The following is a 9056-nucleotide window of genomic DNA, read 5'->3' on the forward strand; positions in this document are numbered from 1 at the left end:
TTAGTATACTCATCAGTATCCATTACAGAATACAGAAGAATACTGACAGTTACTCGTGTTCTGATGGATACTGATGTAAACAAAAATTGATAAGGATATTTTCATCATCCACACCAAATTAATAAGGGGTCATGCCCTTATTACAGTACCATAAGGGTATAATTTTTTGTGGGGGATTTAATTTCGTTGTATTCGTGGGTTTTTGTTTTTTATCACGAAATTTAATTTTTTTTTTTATTCCACCCACGCATAATCATGCAAAGGGATCGTGTTGGTCACGTCTTTCTCTCTTTTTACAACTGCCCCGGTATTTGAAGTACTTCTCCGTCAACTGCCTCCCATATTTTCTTGTATATATGGTACCTCTCACCATGGATTTTATAGAATAGGTAGCCATATTTCGCGAAAATCACGCTTGTGATCACAACACGTGCCTGATACCACACCATTATTAATACTGGTTCACACCCACTAAAACACGAAAATTATACCCACGAAATTTAAATAATAAAGCAAAATTTAAAAAACACGAAAATTTAAACCTCGAAAATTTTGTACCCTTACGGTATTAACAAAAAGACAAAATTTCTGTGCCCCGACCATTCTTTCTACCTTTATGTACTTAACAGAACATCATACTTTAGTGTGAAATTAATTGATTTAGGTTCCTATGTTTGAGACTTAGGGTCCAGGGTATAACATTAATTTCCATTAAAGTACATCGTTCTACTTACAGCACTTTAGACGTTACTTTTATATAATATTTATAATTCTTGTTCATTTTTCTTCTTACCAAGGTAGTGTGTATTCCTGTCTTTGCTTTTCCGCCACCTCCTGCAACAAAAAAGGCCCCATTTTTTTTTAAAGTACCGACCGAATACAACGGATAATCAGTGGAGAAGAGTTCTGCCATTTTGCAAAGGCGTGGCTTGGGGGGGGGGGGGGGGGAGGGGGGGGGGGGGGGGGGGGGGGGGGGGGGGGGGGGAACACGTGTAAACACGTGTTGATGCTCCTCCCCTCAACAATTACTTATAGTTACATACATATATATACAGTTACTAAGTCACATACAATGTTGCCGTATTCCTAGTCACGTACGCCTATAGGCAAAGACATTTTCTCTATAAAACAGTTCCAAGTAGTCTGTATGTGCACTTTAAATGGCAAATTTTGTATTGAAGTATTTTACCACACTATACTCATTGTTACTGGTATTGGAAACACTGAACAAGTACCACCTCAACTGGTAGCTGAACTAATAGATATGCATGTTTGTAGGACATTAATGAATTATGTTTTTATGATGCATGTTGCTCTACACATCAAAACTCAATGATGTTGATATTCCAGTTTTGCTATTCATTAATTTAAGGACTTCAGTACTTCATCAATCCAACACACCATCTGAAGTCCTTTGATCTGGAGACAAGAGTAGATAAATAACTACTGTACACAGTTCAGAGACTAATTTAGAAAGAAAAGCACATACACTGTATTGAGATTTTGAATTTGAACGCATGAATGACATGCCATAATATTGTATAATGTAATGTGTGCATTTTAATTATATACTGCACGCATCTTAATTTGTATTGCGTATATTATAAACCCTATTCTCTTAAAATACATGTACTATAGTCTATAACATAAAATGTATATATAATACTATAATATTCCCTTTGAGGCGTGTCACACTTCACGCTACCGAGAAGTTACCAGAATGGAATCTAATAATGCGAGAAAAGAAAATAATTCTCAGTTTATAATAAGCGCCGTATCGAACTGTGAAGCCTCTATATTGCACAGAGGAGGGTGAGAGATTTTGTGGTCGCGTTGAGCTCGAGTCACTTTTTCTTTGTACGTGTTAATACGAAATGGCTACCTTAGATGTTGGAGGGAAAAGAAGAGTTTGCTATTACTATGATGGTGAGATTAAACATAGTTGTAACTGTAATGATGAAGTGCTTTCTTCAAATACAGGAGACATTGGTAACTATTACTATGGTCAAGGTCATCCCATGAAACCACACAGGATTAGAATGACTCATAATCTTTTACTCAACTATGGACTATACAGAAAAATGGAAATATATGTAAGCTCCACCCATTTATCTCTGGATGGTTGTTTACATCTACCCATTATTATAGCGGCCACACCCTGCTACTCAAGAGGAAATGACAGGTTACCATAGCGATGAGTACATTCGGTTTCTCAAAAGTATTAGACCTGACAACGTGGGAGAATACCAAAACTAATGCAAAGATGTAAGACTGTTGTCATGGTAACAGTGACATGCCCAGTGTTTTGATTGCACTCTTGCTTATCTTTTAGTATTCACATATATCTTTTTATCTATCTCATTAACTCAACAACTTTGTCCAATCAACCATTTATATTTTATGTTGTTATCTTTTTATTGACCATTCATTCTCACTGAACCATTTCACAGTTTATTTCCATACAGTCATGTTCATTTATCTGTTTATTAAATAAGACTATCATCTTTTTCTCTTCATTTAGTCAATGTTGGAGAAGACTGCCCAGTTTTTGATGGAATGTCGATTTTGTCAGCTATCTGCTGGTGGATCTATTGGTAAATTCAAACTATTATTTTATATCTCAATTACTTGATCACAATATACATTAGCCAGAACCCAAAATTTCTAACATGTTACTATTTCTACACACACTTAAGCAATATCTATACTGTGACTACTCCCTGTGAGTGCAGGCTGGTTGAATTATAGTTTATTGTGCTGGGTCACTCTTAAATACTTATACAGTATTTATTCTTCATGTACCAAGAAAGCAAAGCTATGAGTAACAAAAAGTAAATAAGCCATCTATAATGTGGTTCTGTATGGAGGAAACCAGCTGTCTGTATGGAGGAAATAGCAAAGCAGACTATAGTTATACCTGTAATACTGGTTGGTATCTATGAAATCCATAGCTACATGTAACTCTGTGTGTGTGTGTGGTGTGTTCTAAAATAGTAACATTAAAAAAAATCCTTAGTTACATGTATTTGTGTTGTTCTCTTAAAATAAGTTGAGACATTCAATCAATTGCGTGGGTGTTTCACACTTCTCCCTTCTATCCTGATAAAGCTATTACAATAATTGTTACATAATGTTACTAATTTGTCCTCTTTTTTATATTAAAACTAAATGTGGTTAGAACTGTATATGTGGGATGTGTAATTATGTAATAAATCATAAACCTAGATATCATTTCATTGCTCTCCTCTCTCTCTTCTCTCTCTCTCTCTCTCATTAGCTGGAGCAGTGAAGATCAATAAACAAGAGACTGATATTGCTATTAACTGGGCTGGTGGTTTACATCATGCTAAAAAGTCTGAGGCTTCTGGATTTTGTTATGTAAATGATATAGTGTTATCTATTTTAGAACTACTTAAGTAAGTGGATACTGATCTCTGTTTGATTTTATAGTGATCTCTTTAAGTATGATCTGACTCTTTTTAATTGATTTCTACTTAATACAAAGTTGATGACTATTGATCTCTCTAAGCATGATACTGATATCTGTTGATTTACAATTAATTTCTCTTTCAGATATCATCAAAGAGTTTTATACATTGATATTGATATTCATCATGGAGATGGAGTCGAAGAAGCATTTTATACAACAGACCGTGTTATGACAGTATCATTTCATAATATGGTGAATACTTCCCTGGTACTGGTGACTTAAAGGTACATATATATATAATAATATTAAATTACTTATAATATGTGCATGTACAAATACATGTTCTATATAATTTTGTACTTGTGTACATAAATAATTAGCTTTGGTCTTGGGTGTGTTTAATTGGTCTACAGCTACAAATCATTATTCCATCTTGAACCATAAAAATTCCTTTGTGGTTTCATTTTAGCCTTACAAGCCTCTTAACACTCAATCTTCAGTAGTACTTTAAAACAATCTCTGGACGACTATAATCATAGCCTCCATCTTGTCTAGTATGATATGAAGTAATACAATGTAGGTATTTCTAACACTCAAGCTGAATAGCTAAAAGGTTGCCCAAACAACAGTCTGCTGTAATGATTCTGGTTAAATTTGTTATTAACTGGTTATGCTGTTTCCATAGTACACACTATATATAGTATTCTTTGACTTTAGGATGTTGGTTCTGACAAAGGCAAGTATTATGCTGTTAATTTCCCATTAAGAGATGGTATTGATGATGAGTCATATCAGTCTATCTTCAAACCTGTAAGTTCTGTCATGTACTTATTATTGTGTGTTATTTAATATCCTTCTTGTTATGTACAATATTATGTTAGTTCACGTCTCCTTCATTCCAATATAGGTGATGTCTAAGGTAATGGAGATATATCGTCCCACTGCTATAGCACTCCAGTGTGGTGCTGACCTCCTTAGCTGGTGACCGTTTAGGTTGTTTTAATCTCTCCCTTAAAGGTATGTAGAGAGAAATGACTAATAATACAGTTAAATGATTTTAGTGTAAATATAATTCACTCATCATTTATGATTCAATTGTTCAAAACCAATCGCTCCTTGACTTTGTTCATTCATCTGTTTTATTATTTTATCCTTTTGTATTCATTCATCCATTAGTTATATTCATTCATCCATTAGTTATATTCATTCATCCATTAGTTATACTCATTCATCCATTAGTTATACTCATTCATCCATAAATTATATTCATTCATCCATTAGTTATACTCATTCATCCATTCTTAGTACACACATTATCCATTTAGTATTTATTCATCCATTAATTGTCTATTAGGCCATGCAGAATGTGTCGATTACATGAGAAGATTAATTTGCCAATAGTATTATTAGGAGGAGGTGGTTATACAATACGTAATGTAGCTAGATGTTGGACATATGAAACATCAACAGCACTTAACTGTGTCATTGCTAATGGTAAGAAATACATGTATGTATATACTGTTATATATACAGTATACATGTACATGTACATATGACATGTGTACATGTTTTAGTTACCATAGATATAGTATACATGTCATATGTACATGTACATATGACATGTGTACATGTTTAGTTACCATAGTATAGTATACGTATAATATGACATGTGTACATGTTTAGTTACCATAGATATAGTGTACATGTCATATGTACATGATATATGACATGTGTACATGTTTAGTTACCATAGATATAGTGTACATGTCATATGTAGATGTATATATGACATGTGTACATGTTTAGTTACCATAGTATAGTATATATATATATGACATGTGTACATGTTTTAGTTACCATAGATATAGTATACATGTCATATGTACATGTACATATGACATGTGTACATGTTTAGTTACTATAAATTGGACGTGTTTTGTGCATCCTATTATGTTTCTGTTTTCATTTGACAAATTCATCATAGTTAAATAAAGAAATAGTTTACAAAAAATTCTTCATTTGACAAATGTTGAATGTCAGCATTTTGAATTTCACAATTGAAATTAGATTGAAGTGGATATTAATAATTCATATAAATATAAACAATAACTAATATTTTCAATACCTGTATACCAAGTGTATTGATGTTTTAAATTTGATTGGTCAAATTTTCACGGAAATAGCTCCTTCATGAAACCTAAGTCTCATTTATTAAGACTGTATGTAATATTGTAGAGATAAATATCATATCTTATATTGTTCTCTAGAACTACCTTATAATGATTACTTTGAGTATTTTGGTCCCGACTTCAAGTTGCACATCAGTCAATAATATGACCAATCAAAATACAACTGAATACCTGGAAAAAATTAAAGTGAAATTGTTTGAGAACCTTCGACTTTACCAGCTGCTCCAAGTGTACAAATGCAACGTAAGCAAATACACTTAATATACTAGTAATACTGTTAAAATTAATGGTGTCCATGGAAATGTACATTTACTATTCTTTTTTCTACATTGTAGCCATTCCTGAAAATGGTATCACTTTGCCTGAGCCAGAGGAGAAGAATCCTGATGAGAGAATATCACGTAGGTCACCAGTATATTGTTGTATATATATCTATTATTCTTACCCATTGTGTCCATAACTGATGAGAGAATATCACGTAGGTCACCAGTATATTGTTGTACATATATCTATTATTCTTACCATTGTGTCCATAACTGATGAGAGAATATCACGTAGGTCACCAGTATATTGTTGTACATATATCTATTATTCTTACCCATTGTGTCCATAACTGATGAGAGAATATCACGTAGGTCACCAGTATATTGTTGTACATATATCTATTATTATTACCCATTGTGTCCATAACTGATGCATTGTCCATTCATTGTTTTAATATAAGGTGTCCATTATTCACTATACATGTACAAGTTTACATCCAATGTAATGTTCATTAGTTCCTGTAGTGTGTCCATTGTTTACTATGATGTATCTGTTAGTTGCTATAGCTACGTCCATTGCTTACTATGATGTATCCATCAGTTGTTGTAGTATGTCCATTGCTTACTATGATGTATCCATCAGTTGTTGTAGTATGTCCATTGTTTACTATGATGTATCCATTAGTTCTGTAGTGTGTCCATTGCTTACTATGATGTATCCATCAGTTGTTATAGTATGTCCATTGCTTACTAAGATGTATCCATCAGTTGTTGTAGTATGTCCATTGCTTACTATGATGTATCCATCAGTTGTTGTAGTATGTCCATTGTTTACTATGATGTATCTGTTAGTTGCTATAGCTACATCCATTGCTTACTATGATGTATCCATCAGTTGTTATAGTATGTCCATTGCTTACTAAGATGTATCCATCAGTTGTTGTAGTATGTCCATTGTTACTATGATGTATCCATCAGTTGTTGTAGTATGTCCATTGTTTACTATGATGTATCCATTAGTTCTGTAGTGTGTCCATTGTTTACTATGATGTATCTGTTAGTTGTTATAGCTACATCCATTGCTTACTATGATGTATCCATCAGTTGTTATAGTATGTCCATTGCTTACTAAGATGTATCCATCAGTTGTTGTAGTATGTCCATTGCTTACTATGATGTATCCATCAGTTGTTGTAGTATGTCCATTGCTTACTATGATGTATCCATTAGTTGCTATAGTTACATCCATTCTTACTATGATGTATCCATCAGTTCTGTAGTATTTCCATACTATGATGTATCCATTAGTTGCTATAGTTACGTCCATTTTTACTACGATGTATCCATCAGTTCTGTAGTATGTCCATACTATGATGTATCTATTAGTTGCTATAGTTACGTCTTTTTTACTATGATGTATCCATCAGTTGTTATAGTATGTCCATACTATGATGTATCTATTAGTTGCTATAGTTACGTCCATTTTACTATGATGTATCCATCAGTTCTGTCGTATGTCCATTGCTTACTATGATGTATCCATTAGTTGCTATAGTTACGTCTGTTTTTACTATGATGTATCCATCAGTTCTGTAGTTTGTCCATTGCTTACTATGATGTATCCATCAGTTGTTGTAGTATGTCCATACTATGATGTATCCATTAGTTGCTATAGTTACGTCCATTTTTACTATGATGTATCCATCAGTTCTGTAGTTTTGTCCATTGCTTACTATGATGTATCCATTAGTTGCTATAGTTACGTCCATTTTACTATGATGTATCCATCAGTTCTGTAGTATGTCCATACTATGATGTATCTATTAGTTGCTATAGTTATGTCCATTTTTACTATGATGTATCCATCATTCTGTAGTTTGTCCATACTATGATGTATCCATTAGTTGCTATAGTTTACGTCCATTTTTACTATGATGTATCCATTAGTTCTGTAGTGTGTCCATTGCTTACTATGATGTATCTGTTAGTTGCTATAGCTATGTCCATTGTTTACTATGATGTATCCATCAGTTGTTATAGTATGTCCATTGCTTACTAAGATGTATCCATTAGTTACTATAGTTACATACATTTTACTATGATGTATCCATCAGTTCTGTCGTATGTCCATTGCTTACTATGATGTATCCATTAGTTGCTATAGTTACGTACATTTTACTATGATGTATCCATCAGTTCTGTAGTTTGTCCATTGTTTACTATGATGTATCTGTTAGTTGCTATAGCTACGTCCATTGTTTACTATGATATGTCCATTACTCATTATAATATATCTATTATAATTCTCATTTGTTTTAGAACAAGATCGTGACAAAAGAATACAACGTGATGACGAGATTCAGATTCAGAGGATGAGGAGACAGTCGAAGAGATAATAAAAATTATAAAGAACCTTCTCAACGTAAACGACCACGTCTAGCAAAGGAACATGATGCAGCAAAGAAAGCTTCTCTCAGTCCAGGTCCTACTGCTGAGGATGATAACAAAAACTGCACACCCTTCCTCAATGGAACCCACTCCCACGTGACACGCCCACTAGTGATGTCACACCCACACCCACACCCACTGGTTCAAATCAAGGCTCAACCACACAAACAACAGAACCAGTTACTGAATCATCGTAAGTTATATCCACAAGACTTGATACCTAGTTCTTTATAATTATGGTTCCCAATTTAAAGTATGTTTATATAATCATGATGTACTATAAATAGTAACGCATGTCTCATGTTACTATATTAAGAATAGGGTCTAAGTGTGGTGGTGTAAGTTTATGCATGGTTATGTCCAGAACCTGCCATAAATTTGTCTACCCTTATTTTCCAAAAGAAGGCGTGTATGTTAGTATAAATACTGAGACCAAAAAACTTAGTAAATTAGTATTAGGTTTCCTAAATTTTGACAACAAGCAATTTCATGATACTAGGGCATTAATAATCTTATAATGTAATGCATAAAACATTGAGCCGCATATACCCTAGATGGACGTAAATGACATTGTTAATATCTAATATGAAATTGAAAGGATATCAATTAATCTTTGTTATTGTAATAGACCGGAGAAGTTGTCAGAGCAGCCACCTTCAGATACCCACACCCCCAGAGGAGGAGCCAATGGAGCAGTAAAAATTTAAACTCAATAGCATCATTCAA

The 9056-nt window shown here is 33.4% G+C and overlaps 1 pseudogene; it reads left to right on the top strand.

Moving 5' to 3' along the window:
* The first annotated feature begins 1874 nt into the window (after positions 1 to 1874).
* Positions 1875 to 9029, top strand: LOC121392178 (annotated as a pseudogene).
* Positions 9030 to 9056: the final 27 nt, after the last annotated feature.

The sequence above is a fragment of the Gigantopelta aegis genome, unplaced genomic scaffold (genome assembly GCF_016097555.1).
Source record: "Gigantopelta aegis isolate Gae_Host unplaced genomic scaffold, Gae_host_genome ctg3466_pilon_pilon, whole genome shotgun sequence".
Classification (NCBI taxonomy): domain Eukaryota; kingdom Metazoa; phylum Mollusca; class Gastropoda; order Neomphalida; family Peltospiridae; genus Gigantopelta; species Gigantopelta aegis.